Below are 27,756 nucleotides of genomic sequence, written 5' to 3'. Positions count from 1 at the left end.
CTAGGATCTCCAGATCTTGAGGCACCCAAGTAGCTGAAAATAAAAACAAATCATAATCAAGTACTTGGCAGAGCTACATTAGAATAGCTAGCATATTATTTCGTGATCAGCACATAGATTTTTTTGTTTTTATACTTTGTATTTGTACCTATTAAAAACTGCTCCTTCACAGCCACAGTCATAGTCACACCCCGGGACAAGGCCCACAGGCCTTGAAATGATGGGTACCGAATTAAGGCGAATGAGCTAATGCATACATTGAACCCTCTTTCACCCCAACCCGACAGATTTCTGTCAAATATTCCCATTTAACTCTAAAGACTATAAAAAACTACTACTGCAATGCAGAGCCGTATAGTGGGAGAGTTTAGCCAGTGGGTGTGGTGACGAGGCGTCGGAGAGGAGGAAAGGGAGGAGAGCGCCGAAGGAGGGAGAGAGAAGGCAGCAACGAGGAGACGACCGCCATTTTGGCGCAACGCTGTCGGCGCGGAGCACTGTTGAGGCTACGCGTCGTCTGCTACTGGCTTATTTCTTTTTTGCCAGAATAAAAGTTTGCGTTCAAACATGGAAAAACTTCTTTCTTTAGGTTTTTAAACCAACGAGGAATAACACTATATCATTTTATTGCCAGAGCCTGCCAAATAAAAGGAAAGCGCAGGTGTATGGACAGAAAGGGTTTAGTTGGCGCACAAAGAGGCTAACCAATCAAAATGGGTACTACTCTGCGCAAAATGCCTAAAACGCGTGGATCTCGACTTGACACTAACAGCGGCACACAGTATCAATTTTACTGACTAAAGGGTACTAAAGCATTAATTTCAGCTTACTAATCAAACTAAATATTCTCCCCAACTTGCTTTTTACGAAAATCTTTAAATTTACAAGAACTATTAAGACAACGGCTAAGAAAAAAGCAATGGCAAAACCAACCTGCTCTCCAGTAGCACGACATCTATAGCAGGCAGACCTGCAGAATGAGCAAGCAGTCTAAAAAACGGAGTGTGTCCTATGTATAATTTTTTTCATGCTGCAAAGTAAGCGCTGGAAAGGTTTCACGACATTAACAAAATTTCTTGCTATCAGTTGAAAACAAGTTAGAGCAGTGAACTTGTCCTTGCCCCTGGCATAAGGTTTTAGTGTTGCCCATGGAAACTCAAATAAATTTGTAAATAAAAACAAAAAAGACTAACCTTCATAAAAAAAATCTAACTTTCCCAAAGAAAAGTTATCTTGTACAAAATATGTGGGATACAGTTGTACAGCGTCCATTTGTGTGCTGAACCAATTTTGAGGCAAATCTGTGACAATGAAAAGGAAACGCCGGAGCACAATTAAAGGAAAGCCAGAAAGTATGCATACCTACAACAAAAGAAAAATTTAGAACGACCGCGGGCAGGAAACTCTGGTGAGGCTCTCGGAGTGACTCCCTGCAACGGGCCTGCGCAGACCAGAGAACAAGATCGGTCAGAGCTTGCAGCCATAAGGTGCTTCATACCATGAAGTTCCAGAAGTAGCTGCAACTGGAAGCAAAGTGCATTTCATTTCTCTGCAGAACGGAGAGTTTATTAGCTAATATGGATTCATATGGTGATACAGTCATAAATGCAGACTTTTCAATGCAGCACTATATCACCAAATTGTTAACCGTGCCGGGCAACACTAAAAACCGAGAGCATTATTCCAAACTATCTCAGCTTAAAGTTAACCACGGCAGGAGCTGCAAGCCATGTGACCCTCTAGTTGGATGCCATGGTACGTCGAGCTAATAATCGTGTGTCACACTGTTTTTGCTGCAATGGCTTGTAGTGTCAAAAGCGGTCTAGCTTAAAGAGATGCAAAGTATAGACGTTTGTGAGTGGGGCCCTGGCCTAGTCTTGAGCTACATTGCGAGGAAGGACGTCCCAACCGGGATGTTTGCTGCCTGTAACCACACGACCAGCTTGTGCACAGCGATTGTTCGGGCCGAGAACATGTCCTCGACAGTGCCGTTATTTGACAAGCAGTTTTATGAATTTTAAACATGACTGACTTACAGAGATACTGCATCTCAACGACTAATGACTTGCGATACCTAACTGAATACTGATATATTAACTAAATGCAAAACAATTACCAGGCAGACATTAAATTTTTCAACAGGGTGGGTCGACTCCGCATTAAGTTGAAGGAGTCGATGCCTAATAGGAAAATACAAACAAAAATATGCCTTAGAATTCCTTTTGCACCCCAAAATGATGTGTTTTTGAAGGTAAGATACACAATGTTCTTGATTCAGAAAGTGCCTCAGCTGTACAAAGGAATATGCAGTAAGGGCACTCGCCAAGCCCCAGGGAGCACACCAATGTTGGACCTACATTGGGCCAACAATGACAACTACCGGCTCCGGAGGTTGGTCCAACATTGGCATTCTGGCCAAGCGCAACTTCTTCAAATGTTGGCCCAGCCAATGGCACCAACGTTGGGCCATCGTTCAACCAATGTTTTAGCCATCATTAGCACCAACGTTGGGCCATCGTTCAACCGATGTTCCAACCATCATTGGCACCAACGTTGGGCCATCGTTCAACCGATGTTCCAGCCATCAGTGGCACCAACGTTGAGCCATCGTTCAACCAATTTTCCAGCCATCATTGGCACTAACGTTGGGCCACCGTTCAACCAATGTTCATGCCATCATTGGCACCAATGTAACGCCATCCTTTAACCAACTTCCCAGCCATCATTGGCACCTTTGTTGGGCCATCGTTAAACCAATATTTCAGCATTCATTGGCATCCACACTATGTCATTGGCTATGCCAATTTTGGCTTACACACTAATTCAATGGCAATGCCATCATTGGCATACAAGTTCATTCATTGAATAGGCCGTTATTGGCAGTCAAGCTAATTCATTGGTATGTCCCAATGTTAATGCCACATCTTTAATTCTGACTATGCAATGATGGCAATGCGTTTAGATCCTGGTTACTCCAACTTTGCGTTTTAAGAAACCTGGCCTGTTTTGTATTAGTAGTCCCATGCAAAAAATCATTCTGGCCACAAATGGCAAGGTCCTCCTCTGCTTTGTCTATGCACTATTTTATCTGGCGAGCAAACGACTGATTCAAGATCAATTAATATTTTTTTTTAACTTTTATTGAAAGGGGGTAGGGAGGACGCTCAGCGGGGAGCCTATGCTTGGTCCTGGGGAGGGTCCTGGGGGGAGGGGTCCTGGGGCGAGTCCTGGGGCTGGAGAGCCATTACGACTCCCAAACGTCTCTTCCTGCCGAGTCCCCTGTCGCAAGACCCTGGCAGTCATTTCAGCACCATTTTTTAAGCTGCCGATTCTTCAATTTTTGGCTTCGCACTGAGGGCATCTACGAAAGGATCCAAAGGTCGAAGATCAACGCTTTCAAACCCACATTGGTCTTAGTAAAGCACACTCCTCAGCAGGGGAGGCACTCACGTGATCGAATAACGTTTTAGCGAACGCCCATATTTCACCGAATGACACTTTAGCGAATAGATGGACGCAGCGAAGCGGCGTTTTCGGGAGGCCCAAATGAGTTAACATTTTTGTAATGAGCCGGCGCAGACTGTCGCCGCGAAGCGGCGTAAAGCGCAGCGAAGCGGATGGGTCAACGCGTTCGCTAACACGGTTAACGCGTTCGCTGTTCGCTAAAAATGCCGCTGTTCGCTAAAACGTCATTCGCTCTTGTGATATGGACCCGCTTGGCTCACAATGGACTTAAAGTTCTTCCGCAACCTCAACCAAGTCGTCGTGAAGTCAAGGATGACTGGCCACCATCAGCTCCTTCTGAACTATGTAACTGAATATATCACGCACAAGCAAATGAAAAGACGCAATCATGCCACGAAAGGCAGTGCTGGCTCACTTGCTCTAGCAGAAGCCTAGCCGTGGCATCTCTCAGCTGACAAATGCTTTCTGAAGTGAATCGCACTCGAGCTAGCATCTGGCACCCATGCGAATTATTTGTTATCTCTGAATGGGTATCGTCTGGAAAGTTTCATATCTCAAACTTATTTGAAACGTCCCGAACTGAATTAACCTACAGGGTGTCACAAATGAAAATTTACACGGTCTTTTTTTCCGCAAAAATAAACTAGGCGTCCCCGAACGCTCATTTTCCGCCCAAAGGTAGAGCTAGAGGTCACAACCAGATGTCAAAGTTTCAGCCCGATCCGATAACTTAATCAAAAGTTATAAATGATTTTCTGAACATTTCAATGGGAAAATGGAGCCCATTTTCGCCCGTTTTCGGTTTCTGGTGCCATAGAGCCCCATGTGTTTGAAAACTCCGTCGGCCGCCAGTTACCCATTGAAATTTTCAGAAAATCACTCTTTTCCACTGACATGGAAAAGCATTTTAGGCGAGTACAGCATGTTTCGCTGGTCAAGGTAAAATCACAGACAACGGCTCTATGCAACAAACTTGAACCGACCAGCCTAGGTAAAAAAGTGCAGGCGTCAAAGAAACTCTATTTACAGGTCATTTTACGGCAAAAACCCACAAGTTAGGATGCCCTTTTAGGGCTATAGTAACAGAGAGGGATTCGTGGCAGCTCGAGGTGGGCGCTTTCCTTTGCAAACGCCTTTCGGAGCTAGAGCTGGGTGACCCTTTCCTGGTTAGGAACTCAGAAGAAATAATAAAGTTTTTGGATGGGGGAGACCTGCGGGGAACTAAGGGGTTCTCTATTGATGTCGCAGATTTGTTTTACTCGGTCCCGCATGACCACCTGCTGACAGCTGTTAAGCTTTGCATTGAAGACAACGGGGAGATTTCTTTCCGCAATTCGACTGGCCTCACGGTAGAAGGCTTCCTGGAGTTATTAACACATTACCTGGACTCCACTGTGGTTTCTTTCGAAGGGGAAATATTTGTTCAAAAACGCGGAATCTGCATTGGCTCGAGAGTGGCTCCGGTCTTGTGCGACATGTTTCTTGCCTTCTGCGACAGGGCGATCGCAGATAAATTGGAGCACAAAGAACAAGTGAAGATTTTTAGATCTGTAGATGATTTTTTGGTGCTGACATCTGAACCGGTAGGGTTGAGTGATGAGGCGATTTCTGGAATGCTGAAGCTGTTCACGAGCTGTGCCTTCGGCTTGAGCTTCACACATGAAACTGCATGCTCAGGTCGATTACAATTTTTGGACTTGGGGTTGTCATTCGGCGAAGATCATGTGTGCTGGGCGTACGAGCCTCGTTCAAAGAAAGGGATGCTGCAGTACGATTCTGCTCACTCCAAGCTTGTGAAGAGAGGGATAGCTTCCACCTGCTTGGCGGCCTCGCTGAAAAAATCGTGCAAGCATAGAATGAGCGCCAGTTTTCACGCGCAGCTCAGCAGATTGGAGGCGGCGGGTTTCCCTCCCAATGTGCTTCGCGATGTGTCGGAGACCTTGTTCAAAAAGATAAAAAAGCACAGCAGGGAGGATTGTGAGGGTAACATAAGGAGGGCGGCCAGACCTGCGGTCTTACCCTACATACACAGACTATCCCACAACCTGAAGAAGGTAGCCAATAGGTTTGGCATTCCAGTTGTCTTTTCTGCGCCAAATAAACTTTCTGCATTGTGCAATAGGATCAATAGGAGCTCAGGTGAAGCCACTGCGACAGAAAGGGATTGCAAAAAGAGACATGTGACGCAGTACCGCGATTGCGTCACTGAAGTTGTGTATGAGATACCCCTGTCTTGCGGGAGAGTGTATGTTGGCCAGACAGGGAGGTGCATTAATGATAGAATCAGGGAGCACTCTGCGTCAACTAGGCAATCCCCGTCTGGCCACTTGGCAGTACACTGTGATCGATGCGAGTGTGACCCAAAGTTTGACGAGACAAGAATTGTTGGAAGCAGCGCAACAAAAATGAAAGCCGTTTACAAATCCCTGTAACGCCGAATTGGAGCGCAGCCCTTGAGGAGGAGTAGGGATGGGTACTGGGGGGTCACGTCACCTGCGGGTAGTCACGTGACCTCGGGGGGGGGGGGGGGGGTCACGTGATCTCGGGGGGGGGGGGGGGGGGTCACGTGACCCCCCCCCCGGATACGCCGACGCCGCTCAAGCTAGAAACGGGCCCCTAAGAGCTGCGCTCTAAAATCGCTCGCGAAATCTTGGAGGCCTTCACCTTAAGATCTCGTGGCAACGATGTCTGTGTCAGCGCCCCATCTTTATCTCTATCTGATAGGGAGTATACGTTCCTTCAAAATGAACGTGTCACGTAGAAAAACGCGCTAGGCTTTGTTCTATCTTTTTTTCTTACCCATGCCCACGTGTCCATTGGGCATAGCTTGCTTTTCTGTGTTTTTCTAAAATAAAGTTCAGTTGAAAGTGCGCCTCGTTTTGTCTTCTTCTCTCCTTGTGTCCTCGTTGTTTTGGCGCCTCACTTCAAGAAATTGCTTGTCGCGTAGGACTTTTCAAACACTGAGCCGCACAGGCCGCAGCTAAGAGTGCCAGGGAAAGGAATGCTGGTAGGGGGAAGCAGATGGGTTGCTGGAGCGGTGAGGAGGAATCATTCCCCTCCCTCCAGCATTTCGCCTGCATCCTGCTTCTTCAAGGTCTTCAGGCGGATGCGCCCACAAAAGGCTTATCTTCGAGGGTCATCCGAACAATGAACATAGCGAGAGGTTCTCTCATGGATACTTTTGTGAGTTCGTCCCAAAGTTGATAGTGCAGTGGATGCTATGAAAGTGGTCTACCAAGCAGTGTCCTTCAGGCATGTGCCGTTCCCTGCATTGTGACCCGCTTGGAGACTCTAGTCACGTGACCATAACCGGAGACACGCTTGGCCTAAAATACGCATAGCGTCTACTCTGTTGTCAATACCGAGTGAACAGGACACTCAGGTGAAGGCTACTCAGGGACAACTTCTCTTGGCAATGCAGTGGAAGGTACAGTCCCACGCTCCCTCTCCCATTTTGAGCGCTGAATGTAGCTGTGCGCGGGCTCTCCGCCTTTCCACTGTTGCCAAGAAAAGTTTTCGCCGAGATAGTTCTTGGAGTCCGAAAGGAACTACTTTTATACTGTGGTTTACGCCGTAAAACTCACACTCTAAACTAAACTGCAAAAATCACCGCGCCTTCTTTCTGCGCATGATGTCCCCAAATAAAGTGAAATTACAAAGAAAAAATATAACTCAGAAATAACCTGTGGCGTATATTTCGCAGCACGCTAATAGTTTTTTTGTTTTGTTTTTTGTTTTGCGAGGGTTCTGTGCATGTAACAAAAACTGTACCATTTCTTAAACCATGTAATCATAAATGCAACACAGATGCAAAAATCCCCAAAGCTGAAGTGAAAAAAAAAAAACGCGAATCTAACAAAACGATGACAACTCATGGAGGGGTTCTGGGATCATATCGGAGAATAATAAAGGGAAAAAAAGAAAGAAATATATCAGCAACAGCGTCTGCATATTTGAGGAATTTGCAGAACAGTGAGGTAATAGGACGTCCCTAAGGTGGCGCAACATGCACGATTAAGAAATTAAACATTTGTTTCGAGTGTTAAAAAGTGTTTTAATGTATATTTCCTCGTTCTCGACGTGGGCGTCGACGGACATAGCGCCGCTGCTTCCGCCCCTATCGAGCTGATGACTACTTTTTATACGTTCTAACGACACTATATCGCGCTATAGACTCGTATATTTGGCCCGCATGGAGCCTCGAGAGAGTTGTTTTGAATGTCGGTGCAAGACAGAGCAACGGCGTAGCGATCGCGGTAGGAGAACCGACTGCGCCTCGATCTGCCCGACCGCGCTCGCTCTGCTAAAATATGAGCGTGGGAATTCCGAGCACCGTTATCTCACTGGTGTTACAAGAGGCTGCTTTCTCGTTGAGACTTTGCAAACGCCTGCGGAGCCATTCCAGTGCTTGGCGCATCTCCCGCGCAGCATCGTAACCTTTTTGGCGCCTGACAGGGCCAAGAGAGCCCGTAGCATGTGCTGCGGTTCATACTAAGTTGAAGCAGAGTAGCCACGAAGTACGTGAACCGTTGCGACGATGCGTGATGTTGAAAAATAAACAAAGAAAAATTGTCTCGCGGGTTTTTCCAGTTTCAGATGTGGCGATTTGAAACATGAATGCTGTAAATGACATGGAGGGTCAATTTGCTGACACTATTTTTGCGTTCATTCGGCTTGCACTCTACACTAATGGACTGATATTTTGATTTTCGAGACTTGCATTTTCTAGAGAGCTTCGTGACAACGCCAGTAGTTCCTTGGAGCACCGAATCCTGCAAAGCCAATAAACTCCACCCAAAACCACTCCGTTCTAGTTCCGTGGAATCCTGAGGCCAGTGAATACAGTGAACCGCTACAAAATTTTTAATTTTTGGTGGCCGCCCGCCTGTCTACCCTGGTCGGCTCGGACCAAAAAGAGACAAAAGGCGCCAGGAAAATCCCTTCCCTGGCAGTTCCGTGTAACTCTGGTGCCCAGGAAATACAATGAGACGCCATGCTGGCAGTTCAAGGAATTCCCTGGGTAGTCCCGGTCAAGTCTACTACTGTCAAGGCACAATCTAGGCCCCATAGCTAGTCTAAGCAAGTTTACTGCCTGGGGTGTACCATGTTGTAAACTCCTTCATCAAGAACCTATTCAAAATACAACTTTTCAATTGACACCTTTGCCCTCAAGTAAGTATTTAATAAAGTTTGCCAATTAGTTTTAATTCATGAATAACTTATTTAATTACAGCGTCTTCCTAGCAGCCTTTTTATCAAGACGCCTTCTGGCAGGAGTGATCTTCACTGCCTAGAGTACTTCCAACTGACAATACACCCATGTCTTAGTTACTGGGCAGGCGGGTGCAGCTTTCGATGTTGAACCCTGCCCCCCCCCCCCCCCCCCTTGAAAAGGTTTCCCGGCTGCGTCTCTAAATAGGCATAAGAGAAGAGGCACTATGCTTTTTGTCGTAAAAACATTTGCAAAAATCGAAGGAAGCGTGCATTTTGTAATTCGCGTGGAATTTACTGAACAGAACTAGCAGTTTCGGGAAGACGCACGTTAGTTATAGTCGGTGACAGGTGGTAGAAGCTGTTCCCATCTCTTTCCACTTTTGCAGAGCGAAGGATCGGGAGGAGGCGAGCTCCTCCACAGCGTTTAGTTTTAACCGGTCACCGACTACGGTGTTTTTCTTCGTGGGCGTTCAAAATTGCTACAGCTCGCAATGCATACAGCGTTCTAATTCAGGTGCCAACTTGCTCTGCGTGTGAAAACAGAAGAATCGTCCCCCCCCCCGGAGCCATAGCTACTGACAGTTCTCAGCGTGCACGATCAGCACATTAAAAGAACTAAGCCAATTAATTAAAATGTTTGTAAGCCACTGGCTAAGACAGGCCAATGTTGCCCAGCCTAAGTCAATCGATCACGAATGTTGGTAGCCCATTGGTAAGACAGGCCAATGCTGGCCAGCATAAGCCAATCGATTACCAATGCTGGCAATTCATTCGCAGTGACTGGCGAATATTGGCCATTCTAAGCCAATCGACTGCCAACGTTGGTTAGCCATTGGCTGAGATAGGCCAATGTTGGCCAACCTAAGCCAATTGATTACCAATGTGTGTAACCAATTGGCTAAGACAGGCCAATGTATGCCAGCCTAAGCCAACCGATTGCCAACGTTGGTAAGCCATTGGCTGATATTGGCCCGTATTGGCCAGTCTGAGTAAATCGACCGCCAACGCTGGTAAGCCATTGGCTGAGATAGGCCAATGTTGGCCAGCCTAAGCCAATCGATCGCCAACGTTGGTAAGCCATTGGTCAAGTCAGCCCAACGTTGGCCAGTATACGCCAGTGCAACACCATTATTGGTTGTACGATGGCCACAATGGCCCAACATTGGACACTTGTTTGCCAATTAAATGCCAACGTTGGCCCGACGCCGTGTGCTGTCTGGGCCTATTCTCCTCAGGTCTGTCAAGGTTAAGCCCAGTTAGAGTATAGTAGCACACGCTTACTGACAGAATGAGAAAGGCAGGGAGAAGTCTCGGCTGTTTCATCACCAGCCCCCCTGCTACCTTCGATGACGTTTCAGCGTCTCATGAGCTTCGAGCGAGCACATCCGTCCAAAGCGGGGTGAAAAACACAAGCACGTGCTGGAGGACGCCCAGCCACTCTGTTTTTGTCATCGGCTGTACTACATATTTTTAGTATGACATATCTTTGAGTAAATGTATTGCAAATATGCAGTCCACCTTTGACCATAATACAGAATTCTGATAAGGATAACAACAGTCTATGCGTATTGCCATCCACCATTTTCCAAATAAGTGCTCCCGCCTATCGCAACATCTACAGATTGATGCGTGATTGAGTTCAGGACTGAGAGGCTAGAAAACAAAGCGCTCGCAAGGCTTCTCTGGCCCTTTCTACCATGCGGGTACATTCGTCGCAAATCCCCGATTTCTAGCCGAAATTTTTTAGAATGAGCAAATCTTGTCCACGCCCGAGGTAGACCACTGAATCGTAATTCCCCCATATTCTGCGAATCCTCCTTTAAACTGCGGTACAACCTGCAAATGAACCCTGTTGTGCTGCGGCACGCGTCCATGCGGCCTGCTTCAGAGGAAAAGCACTGCTCGTGTTGAAGACGACATCCCCCAATGTACAGCCTACAACGTTTAACGAACCAAGATAAAATTCATATCATTCAATAGACACAGATAGGCTCACAAAAGAACGACACCATGATTGTTGTTGTTGGTTTTACTCTTGCATACAAACAAAAGTGACCTGCTCTTTTCTCCAATGAACCGCAAACCCCTTATCTTTGTGGCCCCTATTTCTTCTCAAATCGGTCACAGAGGACATAATCGCGGCAACTAAATTTCACAAAATTAAAGGCCGCAAAAATTAAGGGCTCACCAACATTAAAGGGTTTATAGTACTTTCGTATGTCACATGATGTTAACATTTCAAAAAGGCAAAAGGTATTGGTTTAAAAAAAAATTGGCCTATGCAAAAAAAAACGCCCTTCTCCAGGTTAGGCACGCGAGGTTCTTTTGCACTGCCAATAAGGTGGCAGATTTGTTTCGGCAGAGCTTTTGGTAAAACGCAGTCTCAAAACTCGATATACTTGGCGCCAACTATTTTGTGGTGCATTGTAAAGGCTAGAGTAGGTTCTACAGTGCTTCAGCTGAGCACTTTTGCGAGAGCATGTGGTTTAGTGTTGCATTTCATTTGCATCGTCTAGAGAAACTAGAGCTGACAGAGTTGGGAGCATTCCGGAATAACAAAACGTCGGCTATAGAAGCATTGAGAGGTGCGCACATGCGAACTGTGCATTTCTTAGAAGTGGAGTCGAGCAAAGGTAAAAACTATATGTGTACTTACGGCGGCCATACTTGCCATACTTGCCTCCCTTAAGTATGATCACTTGTCCCTCGGTAGCACCATCCAGTAAGAGGCAACAGCAACACGGCCATGAGACACCCTCCACTCCTGGATTGAATGAGGACCCGCCTCAGGTCTTGGAAGGTGATCCTAATTACTCCTTTAGGCCAGATGTACCTGGCGGGGCAGGTACTAAAAGTAGAAATTAACAAATTTGTCTGAAGTGATACATTCCTATAGCATAAACTCTAGGGAAGCGGGATTTTTTAGGTCACTGATGTATTTTAATTAAACACAGAAATGGTTGGTTTATATGATGAACCAGCAGCCCCCGTTTTGCACAAGTTACGTCCGACGGAACCCGAAATAAAAATTGAAGTTACGTCCAACGTAACTTTACGTCAAGCATTCGAGTTACGTCCGACGTAACCCAAAATAAAAATTAAAGTTACCGCATTTACTCGAAAATTGGTCGGCCACGAAAATAGTCGACCCCTATTTACTAAACCCACCGAAGGAAAAAAAAATTTCAAATATAGGTCGATCCTTTTTTTTTAGGAACAGGGGAAAGTTAGGGCAAAAGAGAGAAACAAACCTTTATTACAGCACTCTCAGCTAAATCACGGGGCGATGCCCAAAACCTAATCACCGTCAGAACTTCTGAACGTGTCATTGCCCTCTAAAGCTTCGCCAGCTTGGTAGACATCCTCGCAAATTGGCAACAATACCTCACTGACACCGTTCTAAAATGGCGACAAGAATAAACGGAGGATGGTGGAGACGGGCGAAGCGACGGAAGACCAAATACAAAGACGCAAGCAACGCCGCGAGTCGATTCGCCACGAGCAACACGCGAGCCGAGCCGCCTCAAGCAACAAACAAAAATAAATTCAGTTGTTTTTTTTTTTTTTAGCGCGTTTGCGAAGATGGAGGGCAAAGTGCATGGCGGATCACGTTCCTCTCCCTCCCCTTCCCCGTTGCCCAGAGGGGGGAACGCTACAGGCGCGATGGCGAAACCCGACGTCCGAGGCCCGGGATGCGCGCGAGCGGCGCGGTTACCGCGGGCGGGATCTCGGCTGCGGCTGTTTTCGTGCACCAAAAGCTTTTTGAAAAGCGGGAAGCGGCGCAGCTCTACGGCAACGCCTGCTCGGTGACTCGATAGCTCCATGCCCCGGTAGGGTCGCAAAATTTGGTCGCGAATGGAGGTCGAAATTCTTTGGTCACGATTTCCGAAAAGAAAGAAGAGGTCGACTTATATTTGAATAAAGACGGAGGTCAGCCGCGCGACGAGACACACGTTGGGAAAGCGATGGGTGCAAGCGACCAAGGCGATGAGCGACGTTTTCTAGAAACCCAAAAACCGAGGGACGCAAGCAGCGACAGTGAGAAATCTTCGTCGCTCCTCGCCGGCACCCGTAGCTTCTCGCTGTCGCTCGTCTCGTTGATCGCTATATTGCTTACATGCAGTTCAGAAAGGCGCTCTAAGTGCTTACCATTCCATTGGGAGCAGCCTCGCATCCAACCGTAACCAGTCTTCTTTTTTTTTTTTAAGCCGCCCATCTATCAGTTAACATCGCACAGACATCGTTTTCAAGCATGGCTTTTCGTTCATCGGCTCGATTTACATTTTCGGTAAATGACAAACCGTGATGAAGCACATTTATTCTAGCTCAAAATTTTCACGAACACTTGGCACGCATGCTTACACTGAAGCGCACCTAACTTAATTTAAGAGTAGAACGAAAAGGAGACGGGATTCGCTTACCGCTTCAAGGAAAGACAGACGCCTTCGGATCCTAGGCCCACCGGCCGAACTTCGCATTTCGAAGTCGTCGACGGTCCGGCGATCGGACGAGGCGAGCCGGCCGTGCTGCGCTGACGCTGCCCAGGCTGACCACACCTGGGTGAACTATGAGAGGCGCCGTCGAGTTGAGAACCACAGTCGCAGTAGAAACGGACCGCCAAACGTCTGTCCCGTACAACGAACGAGCAGACGTCCCCCAATCTCCGCCATCTTTTCCCTGACCAGTCTTGCCAACTCAAAAATTGAAAACCCGCAGTCGAATTTCCGAATACCTCTAAAACCCGCTAAATCCAAAGCACAGCGCAAAATGATTTCTTAAACATTTGTTTTGCTTTAATTATTTCCCAAAGGTATAATAATAGTATAGATCATATCAATATCATCTGAAACGAAGCTTTGCTTTTGTTTTGACTAGAAATCTGTCACGCCACGCCACAGTTCACCCAGGTGATCCGAAGCCAAAATTGCAGAGTTTGCGCATACGAACATGGAAAGGACCCTTCAGCAGTGCGTGACTGCTCAGACTTCCGTTTAACTCGTAGAGTCGTCTGCCTGCCAGAGGAGAAAGTTACAACCGTCCGAAACACGCTTCTTTGTTGCAGCGTGCGCGACCAAACCCTTGTGTTCGTAGATAGAGCAGCTCTGCAATAGCGGCCCCTGGCTCGTCTGCTATCACCAGTGGCCAGTATTTTAAGTGTCAGGTCTTGTAGCCAGTAGCTTCTAAACTTTTGAGTGTACTTCACCGGGCCCATTCCACGAAGCAGTGACAAAAACGTTAAGGGAACATTGGAACATTCATGCTGTTCAAACGTGAGCACGGAAAACAGGGAGGCATGTTCCGATATTTGATGCCTTAATGTTTTGATGACGTCACAGGCGTTACTTTCACATACCAGAACATTACTGAGAGCAAGCGAAGACGACTGTGGCTGATTATGGATATGACAGGAGCACTGTCGACAGTAAATCGATATAAAATTTATATATCTCCAAAAAACCGTCAAGATTACATGAAACCGGCTAAAAATCCCGCCGCCCGCAAAACAATATTTTATCCCCCTAAACAGAACCAAAACCCGCTAAGTTTTGCGGGAAAACCGCCAAATTGGCGACACTGTCCGTGACGACGGGAGGTGGGAAAGCGGGGAAGCCGAGCCAGCCGAAGCGGAAGTCACTGGGCGGCCGCTTTACGTTTCGATTTTAGCCGACGCCGGTATCGGTTGAGGAATCGTGCGGTTGCAGCTGGTTGCGACGAGAGGAACCACGAAAAGACGCCGAGTTGGCCGTGTACGAGTCACGGTATGAGCAACGGGCCCTATGCTGCTGTCGACCGGTGACGCGGTATGCTCGGCTTGGTGTCACGATCGGTTTGTTGCTGTGGACGTTGGCTTTGCTATGCAGTACGGCTGGTGCGGCTGTCGAATACTTGCGGTGCTCATTATTCGAGACAGTCGCCCCAAGACGTCGCCGTGAAGAGTTGACCGAGGAATTCGTGTGAGCTCAACGTCGGTCTATGTTCCGTTTCGACATGTATGGCATATGTAACGATACCGGTGGTAGATGATGGACGTTTTGTTGGAAGATGCGGTCGCCTTTCTGCATGTATGATTTGGTGATACCGGTGGCCCTGAGGTATAAGCTTTGCGTTGGAAAGATGATGGTCGCCTACGGCATCGGACGCAAAATCATACCAGCCACCCCAAATCATATCAGCAAGCAAACCGGCTGCCAGTATAGAGAGACGCGGAGCCATAGCGGTGCCGGTACCTCCAGTTCTGCAGAACGTCAAACCAAACTAGCTGCATGTATAATAACAAGAAACTAGGTTGGTGTCATACCAAAACTGTAGAAGCAGCAGGTATGTTTCTTCTATGTTTTTCCAATAGGGCTCCCATTTTGTCTTACCTTGCCCGTCGTAAACAGCACGTTTATATTACCGGTTCCTCTTCAGACGTTAATCAATCGCATCCGGGGTTCCACAAGGCAGCACATTTGGTCCGTTCTTGGTTATTTTTTACATTACCGAGATTGTGTACTTAGTTAAAAATTAAAAAAAACTTTACACCAACGTGCAAGTCTATTTGTTAAAGGTTACTGCTGTCTTGCACTAGGAAATAGGGCGAATCAAACTATTCTGGAGATGGTTAGCTGGAGTCTATCTAACGCTTTAAAAATAAATGTGAACGAGACCAGGGATGTTCACAACAGATATTTTCTTGGATTCGACCATTGCAGAGGTTTCGGCTGGTTTTAAGACACTTGGTATTCTATTTACGGCACAAGTGGCTTGGGATGACCATGTTAATTATATTCTGGCAAAGGTGTCACGGGCTGTTGTGATATTATACTGTCGCGAATAAAAAGTTGACAAAACGAAAAATAACTGAGGGAACTTTAACGTTTAATGGGGCGAACCAGCGCCCAAAACAAAAAAGGAAACAGGAAATAACAATCGAGCGTCGTGGGCGTCGATAGCGGCATAACAGCAAGATCGAACGCCGGTGCGAGACTGACTCCGGCTTGCTACTCGGAGCCCCTTTTGCGCACCCGTGGGCTTCTGGAACATTCGGCGTAGAAAGTTTGGTACGTAGAGCATTCCAACCTCGAATCAGCAACATCACATTACAGAGTCATAAAAATGTGTAGCCACGGCCAGGAGTGTAACCCTGGCCTTCAGCGTGGAAGGCAAGCGCGATAACGTTAGGCCACGAGCGCGCTGTCTACTTCGTCACAGGGTTGGACAGAAATACTTAAAAATGTATTTGGAAATACAGATACTGGGATACATTACAATAGTAGCTAAAATACTGATACTGAAATATATATGTAAAAGTGTATCGGCGATACGTATCGGAAATACATTTTCAATAGAGGCAAAACCTATTTGGAAATACAAAAACAGGAATACATTTTTGGGAGGGCAGAAATACAACTACAGAAATATTGATACTGCAATACAGTTTTCAAATTTGTTTGAGACGCCTAAGGAGATGGAGCTTGAAGCTAGAAGTGGAAGTTTCTGATCCCAAAATTACTTTCCCGTAGGCTTGGCACTTTGCGTTGAAGGTAGTGGTTTCGGACGACGAGGAGTCTTCAATGGGCTCAAAAAAAACGTTCCATCAAGGACTGACCACGGTCCCTTCCCTGACATCCTGTCCGTCTGACGAGGGATGCGAAAAGACTTCGACCTTTAAATAAATTCTATGTCATCCTAAATCCCATCAAAGCGTCGCCACGCCCTTGTCCAATAAGGACGCCCCTGTCAACATTTATCACATGACGTCACGGTGGAATGAACTGGTATTCTTTATCTGTAACTGTGGCTTTGAACACGACACTTAACCACCCTGCTGTATGAAAGGACAATACGTACAGTGGTAATCACACTTGTCTATAACGCGCGAGCGTGCGGCTTTCTCCGGGGAGCGCTAGACTGGTGGAATTCGCGCAAACTAAGCTAGTCACGTGGCGCAACATGGAATGGCTCGCTAGAGGGGTGTCCTGCCCACTCTATCAGCTTGATAAGCGATAAAAGTAAAGTGCTTTATGATATATTTTTGTTCTTTGATGACGACATCGTTGATACGCCTTCATGTTTATTGTTCGAGCAATGATGTTTGTAAAAAGCGTGCGAGCGGTCTCCGCGTCAGCCGCTAGCTGATAGAGCGGGCAGGACACCCCTCGAGCGGGCCGTTTCATGTTGCGCCACGTGACTAGCTTAGTTTCCGCGAATGCCACCAGTCTAGTGCTCCCCGGAGAAAGCCGCGCGCTCGCTCGTTATAGACAAGTGTGATTACCACTGTACTTCCGTTGTAGATTACCTCGTTGAAGATCGTGGAGGCAGTGTCATTTGGAATTTTAGAATAGTGAACCACCTGAAGCACGCTGGAACACATGTCTTATCTTCTGTTACGGTTGAAAAAACGGTACGGTGGCATCCCTGTTGTGAAGGTCCTTCCTGCCGACCCTCCGCCACTGACGCATTGATTACGGTCCCCAAGTTTCGTCTTGCATACTCCAAATAGGGACCTCGTGGATTGCGACGTGATATTGCCGGCACACGGGCGAGCTCTCCGAGAAACAGCACGCTCGAGACGAGTCGCAAGTGTACGAAGTCTGAGTCGGCACCGGAAGGCCATGTCTGGCCTCCTTCCTGGGTTTCGGATCACCGGAGCAGCGGGTCGCGTTCACGTCGGCTGATGACGTACCCTTGAGCCGTGCAGTATTACGGGCGCAGCCGCAGACGCATTCGAATATGTGTTGAACTTGACTGCGTTAGTCATGCTAATATTTCAAGTCAACCACCACCAGGCTCATGCTGCAACGCACTGCGACTCAGCTTTGCTGGCTGGGTGTACTGTGTACGCTAAGGCAAGAGAGACAACGGTTAGCAGCGGGCTTTGGATGTCAGCAAACAATGACTCAAGAAATCCCTCTTATGAGATGCGGCACAAGATGCTCTGACTCCACCCTTGGCACGCCACCTGGTCGAGTTCCCGACTACGCAACACTTTTCAGAAGAGGGAAGAACACGCATAGAAAAGTAGTTAGGAGCAGTGTGTCGAACCGAAAAAAATACGGGTTCGGTTACGGTTCAGGTTCAGGTAAATTTATTTTGTTCCGGTTCAGTTCCGGTTCGATTAATTCGATCCGCGAACCGGTTCACGAACCGGCTCGAAAATAATAAATGACAAATTGCAACATCAAAATAAATTACAAATAAAACATCTGAAATCAGCACATACGAAACGGGATTTCTACCAGGAATGGTTTCTTTATGTGAACTCAAAGGTTACCTCACCGACGTTTATGCATTCGATCTTCATCTAATTGGGTCCGACGCAGTAGCTGTAAAATCCGCGACCTCCTTACAAACCCACTTACAAGTAGAACTCGCTAACTATCCCGCCACCTCGGCGTGTAAGCAATTGACGGAACAGTGGGGAGAAAATACAGCTTTCTTTATTTGAACTAGCCTTTGGTAACTCAAGTTAAACCCTTGAAGAAGTTTTCATTAAGCAAGATACGGAATATGAAAAACACTTCACCGAACGCAACGCCAGAAGGACGTAATAGGATAAATATTAAAACAGAAGAGTACGCTGTCTCACAAATATGTTAGATTCTAAGTGCCTATACGAAACCGGATGCATTATTATCAAACTCTACAGCCTTTTCTTTCCTCATTCCGATGGAAGCAAGCTTCAAGACCTCGCGGGTTCTAGAAACGTGTTATGAAATGAGCACACAGCAGCATTTATGATTTACGAGATTGTAGGAAAATGAAATCCCGTGACGCGATTTTTTTTTTTTTTTGCACAGCCTTTTAATTTTTTTTCTTCCGTGCAACCCGCGACCAGCGCAATACTGGTTCCTATGTCAATATTCATGGATGCAGCGTTTGTCAAGATTCATGGATGCAGCGTTTATATTCCTAACAGCCGAATTCATAAACGGGCCTCGACTCGAACTCGACTCAAACTCGACTCGAAACTCCACTCGAGGCCGGTTTTTCGCTTCATAAACCTACCTCCACTCCAAACGCTCCTCGACTCGAGGAAATACTCGACTCTTTCCTCGAGAATCTCAAGGTAGCTCTGTCGCTTCCTCGAGTCGCTCCTCGACTTGAGTTTGGGGTGTCATGGCGGCCGGCGAGTCGTTCGCGGAGTTCGTGCACTTCGTTTTAAGCGCAGAAGAGATCCTCTACGACGACGCAGGCGACAGCGAATCGAGACGTGTGACGAGACGAAGTTTCAGAGAACGCCTGAACGCGCTGGAACACTTCACTGCTGTCTCTGCCAGGAGCGCGAGTACTCAGGGCCTGCCGCCCTCAACGATGCTGCAGCTCCTCGTTGCTTTGAGCTTTTGTGGTACCAGGACGTTCCAAGTTGTTACGGGAACCAAGTGAACACGCCGCAGCCGACTGTGTGCCGGATTGCGGAGCGAGTTTCGCGGCTCCTCGCACGGACAATTTTCACCCGCTCGGTGAAGCTCCCGCAAGGCGCGGCGAACATTAATGCGTTCGTGCGGGGCTGCGGCGAAATGAAGTTTCCAGGGGCGACTGGGTGCATTGATAAGAGGACCCGGCGGTCCCGATGTGGAAGTGTTCTCGAAACAGAAATTGATACTTCTCCATCAACGTGCAGGTAAGTTCACCCCTGTTCTTTGCGTTACCCAAACTTAATTAACCAAACTGTACGCTGAGATGCGATATCGTAGGTCTAAACTCTGACGTAACGATATCAATCAAAACTTTAAAACAAATCTGTATCCGACGACAGTTTGCACGACCGAGCGTGAACGTACTCCCGTTCTTATGAAGAAAAAAAAATGTCAATAAACGGTTGCCGACTCTTGTGAGAGCACAGAAATACGTTAAAATAAAACGAACTCCCCATCGGGTTACCGAGCACAATGATAGTAGCGGCCCGAGCGCACCCTCCTTGCAAGAATGATCATGACCAAAGCACATTTCCAGTGAATGTGGGATGAGCCAATGTGTGTTGCAACACAGCCTCATCCCAGATCAACCTTTTTGATCGTCAGATTCTCAGACATGAAAACTTAAAATAAAATTAAATTAAAATTGAAAATGATGAGCGAATGTTTACTTTCCACATACACATGAAAGCATTCATTTGGTGGCATTCACTAAGTTGTCTGTGCAATTGTTAACTACAACAGTCCCATATGTAAACAGTTTTTGTGTCTGCATGTGCTTGTGCCGTGTAAACCAAACTGCACGGCGAACACCCACTGCTCAATAACATTTGTTGTTCATCGAGGTTGGTTGTTTGTTGGTTCTTGGCATTTGTTGCTTAAATGAGACCGCAGCTTACGAGTCCACAGAAATATACAATAATGTAGGAAACATACGCCAATACCACACCATTCGCAGGTTGATATCCTTCAGCAAGCAGCAGAGTGTACTGGAAATACAACTATAGTACCAAAGTCCATATCGTACAGCATACCATCCGAACCGGACTGATGCCTGCAGCCATCTAAAAGAGACTTTCTGAAGCTCAAGATGTGCGCGAAGGGACATTATCCACTCACGACAAAAAGCTGTTTGTGTACACCTGAAGAAGAGTGTTATCATACACAGCACTTTCTATCGAAAACAATAGTCTGAGCATTAATCGGACATACACTACTCCACAAACTAGTCCCACATTTTCTATTCAAACAATAATTGTGCTGTATTGTTCTTCATTTTTGTCTTATGTAGGTACCAAAAGGCCCACTTCTGAACTAGGAACTCAGAGCAGCAGGCCTAGGCACTTTCCGTGCCTCGACATGTGCTAGCAGCACAAGCCTGAATGGTCAGCTGTGATGATCACTGGTGGACTTGCACTGCAAAACTTGGCCCACCTGCAGAACGAGCCACTTCCCGCTCTACCAGTCCCACCCCCCACTGACGATGCTGAAGGCAGTCTCATCTCCCATCGACTCCAGACCCCGTGGACACATTCAACGGGGCATGGGTGCGGGCTCAACTCGTTGTGTGGTGTTTCCAGTAGCAACTGAATGCAGAGCATGTCCTTTTTAGCTTAGGTCACCGAAGAATCAAGTCACTGGCCATGTTAAAGCACAAAATGCAATCGGGCCAGAAACAAATCAACCTTATACTATGGCCACACACTTTCTAATTTGAACCGAAACAAATCCGCCGGTTTCTCAGCTAGTTGGTCACCACAGATTGTTGCAATGTCTTTATTCTGCTCAGGTTTCCGCTGGACGACAGTGTTTGAAACTATGCTGGTGGTTGCTGTTTTATCAATCTTCCAAAAGAAGCAAGACCAACTTGCCCTCTTTGTTGTGGAAACATATTGCTCGAGAACAATTCAATATTTGTCATCACACAAAGCAGGGGGGTAGCAGGATACAAAGAAAGTGAGAAGCTTCAGGTAATTACATTAAAATAACTCAAAATTTTGCCGTGACAGACTCGAGACTTTTCAGCGAGTTGTTCAGTGCACATTTGTTCGAAATAAACTTATACATGAGAATGTCTGAAATGATGTCTTGCAGCTGTGACCCCACATAAAGAGCTTTCGGTTAGAATAAATATTACAATAGCGCAGCAATTCCTTGTGAGGACACCTTCGGATGTTATGCAGTCTATTTATTTATTTATTTATTTATTCAGATACCTACAGCGCCATGGGGCATTACAGTAGGGGGGGGGGGAGAAGTTGGAAATGAAGAACACGAATAGTTATACAAAAGTTAAAAGAGCAATATTCACAAGCCATAAATCTTTCAGTGTCACAACAAAGTGCAGGCTACATAAAAAATAAAAATGCGGTCTACTAAACACTACGAACGTTACTCAACTACTAACTAGACACTACGAGGTTAGTGTTGAATAAAACATATCGTTAGGAACAATGTTGACCACCGAGGCTGGCAAACCGTTCCAATCCCGTATTGTTTTAGGAAAAAAAGAGTTCATATAGACGTCACCTTTACAGCGGAATTCCTTGACCTTATACACATGATCCTTTCGTTGCGATATGTAATCTGGCGGGTGAAGGTAGGCATTTCTATCTATCCCAGTCCTACAGTGAAATATGTTATTAAAAAATTTCAGTCGAAGGTTCTTCCTTCTAAAGCTTAACTCCTTCCATCCTAGGCTCTGTTTCGCACGAGTCATACTAAGTCGCCTGTCGTAATTGTTTAAAACAAAACGGGCAGCCCGGTTTTGTACTTTTTCAAGTTTGATTATCTGGACAGCAGTGTGAGGATCCCATATTGTGCAGGCATATTCTAAAATTGAGCGGACATGCGAAAAATAAAGTCTTTCTTTCAAGGAACGTGGTACAGGCTTAAAATTACGAGCGAGAAAGCCAAGCATTCTCGAGGCTTTAGAGACAGTATAGTCAATGTGCTTATTCCAACTTAGGGTCGAGGTTAGGAATACACCAAGATATTTGTATTCGTAGGCAACAGTGAGTGGCTCGTCATTAATGGTATAAGTACTGAGGGACGGAACACGCCGTCTCGTAAATAGGATGTGGACAGTTTTCTTAAAATTAATATTCATTTCCCACAGTTTGCACCAATCGGTAATTGCATTTATGTCTGCCTGTAGAATGTCGACGTCATCACTCGCTCGTAATTTTCGATAAACAACACAATCGTCTGCAAAGAGACGCATTGGTGATGACACAACACCCACGATATCATTCAAGTACAGCATAAACAACAGTCACGGGTGTCCTACCCAACAGTTACACAAGCATGCAGGGCCCATGCACTCAAACTGACGGCATCACACTACGTATTACTGAATGCGAGCATGCATGAGGTGAGCACCGTACCAGGGTTTAGTTGGAACCGCTGCTCAATTACTGTATCGCTGTGTGGTCAGCTGCAAACTTGGGCCCAATTGCTACGTCGGCACTGTAGTAGTGTGCAGTGAAAAGGCAGTGAAGTCAAATTTGGGGGTTTTACGTGCCAAACCAACGACGGGCGTCTGGCACGCCCCAGCAGAGAACTGAGGATTAATTTTGACCACCTGGGGGATCTTTGGACAAGCAACCGAAAGCTCTGTGACACGGCGCCACCTCCGCAATGAAAAGGCAGTGGGCAAGCCTCGTCAATGTGGTGTCGACATTACTCTGGTAGGCGGTGCAAGTTCATAGAGGATTGCGAGGCACAAACCCCTGGACAGGAAATGAGACGTCTTAACTCAATGAAAACTATGGCAAAACTCTGTGACAACAGCATTTCATGAGCGAGGCTGCACATGGACTACACAATAATAAAAGAGACATTACATAAATAACAGTGGCAATGTTTAGGAAACACCTGGCTGTACATTCAAGCAGATTCCTAATTTCCATCAAGGGGATCGGTGGTCGACTGCATTAACCGATCACAGCTTGGAGCACGTGGAGTGAAAGCTCGCACAGCTGAACATAGGAATCTTGAGTTCGATCTCCGCCTCTGCCTGTATCGATGTGGATGAACATTGTAATAGCATGCGGTTGTGTATCACTACTGTGATTTAAGTTAAAGACCCCAGGATAGCTGTGGTACGACACCGGCTGAATATCTCGTCTACGGTGGAGATAAGTTGCTCACTGGGGCTGACTAACTTCCCATCGTCTAAACATACAAAAAATGTAATTAGTAAGAAAAAAATACTCGGTTACTTTTTAAGTTTTAGAATAGATTTAAAGCTGACGTAACTACCCTTTTGCATAAAATGTCCACTACAAATAGAAAATCGAGAAACAAGTTAGAAAAATGGTAGGCTTTACTGAACGAGATACGGTCAATACTTGTAACAACTTCAGGTCAGGGATAAAATGAAGCAAGCAAAATGAAGCATTCTTAAAAATAAAAGAGAATGTAAAACACTGTAATTACTAAAGAGGAAGATGAAACAAATCGAATAAATCAGCCTACTGATTGCGGCTGGGCGCCGAGAACAAGCAGTTGTTGCAGCGCGATTAGTTTGTTGAGCTGAAGCAGCTCAAGCTCGAACCAGCTTGTTACGCTGCTGCTGATGGAAAACCTGGGCCTGCGTCTGTTAATAGGCAACCTGACACTGACGTAGCTACACCTGCAGCAGGTGCAGCTCCTCCAGTTGGTGCGGCCTTTAGTTGTCTTCACTCGGACAACGACACGTGGCGGCTGAGGAGGTAGAGGAGGCGGGGGCTTGGTTGGTGGCGCAGCAACCGCAATCTCCATGATGCCACCCCAGTCCAGCAGCGGTGAGGCAGGTGAATCTAGGCAAGCACAACACATTGACGCCGAGTGTTACAAACACGATGAAGACACCGGAGAACTGGTAGAAACTCACAACGACCTCATTACAGAAATGTTAAATGCCAACTGTTGGTAAACATAAGTCTTCCTTCCTTGTTGTGACCCTTTCCTTTCCGTGATACTGTCAGTAGCGGCAGGGCAGACTCCAAATGGTGATACCGTCAAAAGAAACAGCGCTGTTATCTCGGACCTTGTGGGCCCTCAGGCACACGTGTGGTGTATTCGTCAATAAACATGTCATTATCCAGACCCAAGGAATTTACTGTGTTCCAACGTGGCACCCCTAACAAGTCGCATTCATGAAAATGTGGCTCATTGTGACAGTTTTTAGCGTTCCTACGAGACAGCATGCCAAAATCGAAATAATAAACGGAAGAGCATAGACAGGTTTTTTTATAAATAAACATTGGAAGCTGTGTGATCAAGTAGCAACACACCATCATGGGTACGTAGCAAATGCAATCGAAAACTTACCAGGCATCATGCCAGTCGTCATGCTCGTTCACTGTGCCTTCGGGAATGGCGGCTGGCAGCATTGAGAGCATCGGCCAACCGGCGCGGGCGCTGCCACTGTTGTACGGGCTTGGCAGCCGCATTGCCATGTGGGACACCAGTGCCCCACAGGATGGAGGGACGGGCTCATTGTTCAGCGGGTGCGACACCAGTGCCCCCTCCTGCAATGAAAGGCCGAAGAATATCGTGTGACAGCATCCATGAGTTGAGATGTACAGAGCCCAACGCAGAAAGAAAAACGAATCATACTACAACTTATGCGGTACAATTTGTTGTTCGACACTTAACTGGAAGAAATAAATGCAAAACAAGTGATGTCATACCTGTGTTGTTTCTTGATATGCATGGAAAATACTGGAGTAGCTTAATATGATCATCGACAACAGTCATATTGTAGACACACAACTTTTCAAATCAATAATGTATACTTCTACCTATATTAAATTTGTGCCAGCTTAATCCTGCCAGTACAATGCGCTGGTTAACCTCGCAAATAAATGACAATGGTTGCACACTAACATGGACACCTGAAAAAAGACATCTGTCAACAACTGGACTCCAGCAAGTCTCATGTTCACATAATGGCATTTCTTAGGAGGTTACAATTAAGAAATGAGAGCTGGTAGTTAATTGAACCCGCACAAGATTTTTTTTTTCTTCAAAATATTAGCACACAAGGAGATGAGGTGCTAGGTCTAATTGACATAGTCGAAACTCCTACTTAGCGTAACTTCTACGTGCACTAGTGTCAGTTCGTGCGTCGCGTTTTTCTTTATACGTCCAGTTGCCTCTCTAATCTCAAGAAAGGGGCCGGAGGCTAAGGTAGTGTGGCGCAACCAGAATGTTCGCAGCGTAATTTTCGCTTGGATATAGCACAGCACGCACAGTAAGATGTCGATGTCGGCACAAGAATCACCAAAGATAGCGAGAATTCACCGTCACTGCCCACCTACGGCCTCGACAGTAACTTGCTTGACTAGCTGCAGGTGGCCACAGCAAAGTCCCTTGCAGAGTTATTTAGTACACACGTCCTGACATGTGATTGTGCCAACCGGTTGCGTTATTCTGCCCGAATATGGAAATTGCTTACACACCTGTTGCGTGGATGCCCCGATTCTTCTCGGCGTCTGTTTTCTTCCACTTGGGTTTACCGTTGTCCCAACACTCGTGGGCGGACATGCGGCTGGCGCTTATACTTGGTGCAGACTCTTCTACGCGTCAATTTTAGCTTCTTTCGGGGAGTTGTTAGTAGAACGACGAAGAAGCTCCCCTCCTTCGTGGAACCACTCGCCCCTTCTTGTCACCTTCGTTGAACGACATCGTCGTAGGGCAAGGCACTCTAGTAGGACTCTGAAGAAAGAGGAAGGGTGAAAATGCTCGTTCTAGGCGGGGACAGCGAAGCAGATAAGCGGTGCAACGAGGTGAGACGGCGAAGAACGGGCGAGACGCAGAGACGAACGACGGTAGCGAGCTACAGCTGCCTCTACGACGCAAAAGCTGGAGAGCGGCCGCCACCGTTGCCAGACTGGAGAACGCTTGTGGCTGTTTGTCCGAAAACCGGCAGCAACGCATAAAACATGCGCGCTGCGAAGCAGAAATCTTGCAGACTCCCAATTCAATGTTAGTAAAATGTGTCCCTTCAAATAAAATGAACTAATATGTTCATAATTCATACCAAAATACTGTTTTCAACTTCGTTTTTTACTACAACCTCGTAACCAGACGCCTTTCACGTCTCCTCGAGCTTCCTCGAGTGGAGGAAGTGTTCTCGAGGAGCTCCTCAGCCGAGGAAACGCCGAGGCGCGTCTATGAAGCCCGATGGCTCCTCGAGTGGAGGCGAGCTGCTTTCCTCCACTCCAGTGAGTCGAGGTAGAGTGTCGAGTCGAGGCCCGTTTAAGAATACGGCCGTAAGACTGAGTGGAGAAGAAAAATATGTAAGCGAGGTGTGTGTCAGTTGACGGCACTTAAAAACAAATGGCATTGATAGCATATTCATTGTCAACAGCCATGGCCGAACCGTTTTGACATGAGCCGGTAACCGTTATTTTTTTTCCGGTTCAGTTCCGGTTCGGGTTCATCGCGATAACAACATAACGGTTCGGGTTCGCGTTCAGTTCCGGAAATAATACCGGTTCGGTTCCGGTTTTCGGTTCGGTTCGGTTCCGGTTTAACACCCTGGTAAGGAGAATCAAAAGGAACCTTGGTCAGCAGGGTAACAACGCCCCAGCAACTCCTCGACCCTGGCGCCCTCAGAAGTAAAAATCAAAAACAAAAAGAGCGTTCGGATTTGTTGTTGTTTTTTCGGGAGAGCGGGGAGTATTTCTCAAGAAATGTAACGAAATACATTTCATCCGGATTGTATCGCGATACAAAGGAGCATTCAAAATGTATTTCGATACAGGAATACAGATACTGGTGAACAAAATGTATCGCAATACAGAAATACAGATACGAAATGTATTTCTGAAATACTATCGCGATACATTTGTATCACGATACTGCCCAACCCTGCTTCGTCAGCTACGAGCGAAGTAGGCAGCGTTTTTAAAGCGCATCAAGAAGATGCGCTTTTAAAAAATACGCATCGTCTTGATGCAGCACAAAATGAAAACCTATATCCACAACAAAAGGACAGCAGAATCGCGAGCCACAGCTCACAGTTTCTCAGTTCACTTGTCGACAAGACTCCAAAGTTCAATCGTTCGTAATACGGCTTCAGCCGGACGACGTGCAGCACCTCGGGTCGCGTCTGGCCTCTTGTCAATGGTCGTGTTCCGTCGGGAAGAACTTCGTAGTTCAGATCTCCGAGGCGTCGGATCATCTTGTGAGGCCCAAATAGCGCTTCAGCAGTTTTTCGCTGTGACCGCGGTGACGAATCGGCGTCCACACTCACACTCTGTCTCCTGGCTGGAAGCGGACAGCGCGGCGACGAAGATTGTACCTGTGAGCGTTGACACGCTGTTGATATTGGATTAGAAGGCGGGCTAGTTGGCGTTCCTCTTCTGCCCTCTGACTGACCGCATGGGCATCGTCGCATCCGTCATCCACTGGCTCATGGGGCAGTATCGCGTCAAGCATGGTCATCACTTTTCTGCCTTGCACCAGCTCGAATGGTGTAAACCCGGTTGTTTCTTGAACTGCGGTGTCCTAGTCGAACGTTATGTATGGTAATACCTCGTCCCACGTCCTGTGTTCTACGTCGACGTACATGGAGATCATGTCGGCGATCGTCTTGTTGAGCCGTTCCGTTAGCCCGTTTGCCTGCGGATGGTACGCGGTGGTCTGACGATGGCTGGTGTGGCTGAGCCGAAGGATCTCTTGCGTG

The sequence above is a fragment of the Ixodes scapularis genome, unplaced genomic scaffold, assembly GCF_016920785.2.
Source record: "Ixodes scapularis isolate PalLabHiFi unplaced genomic scaffold, ASM1692078v2 PGA_scaffold3__209_contigs__length_174095766, whole genome shotgun sequence".
Classification (NCBI taxonomy): domain Eukaryota; kingdom Metazoa; phylum Arthropoda; class Arachnida; order Ixodida; family Ixodidae; genus Ixodes; species Ixodes scapularis.
Note: the sequence above shows the minus strand (reverse complement) of the source record.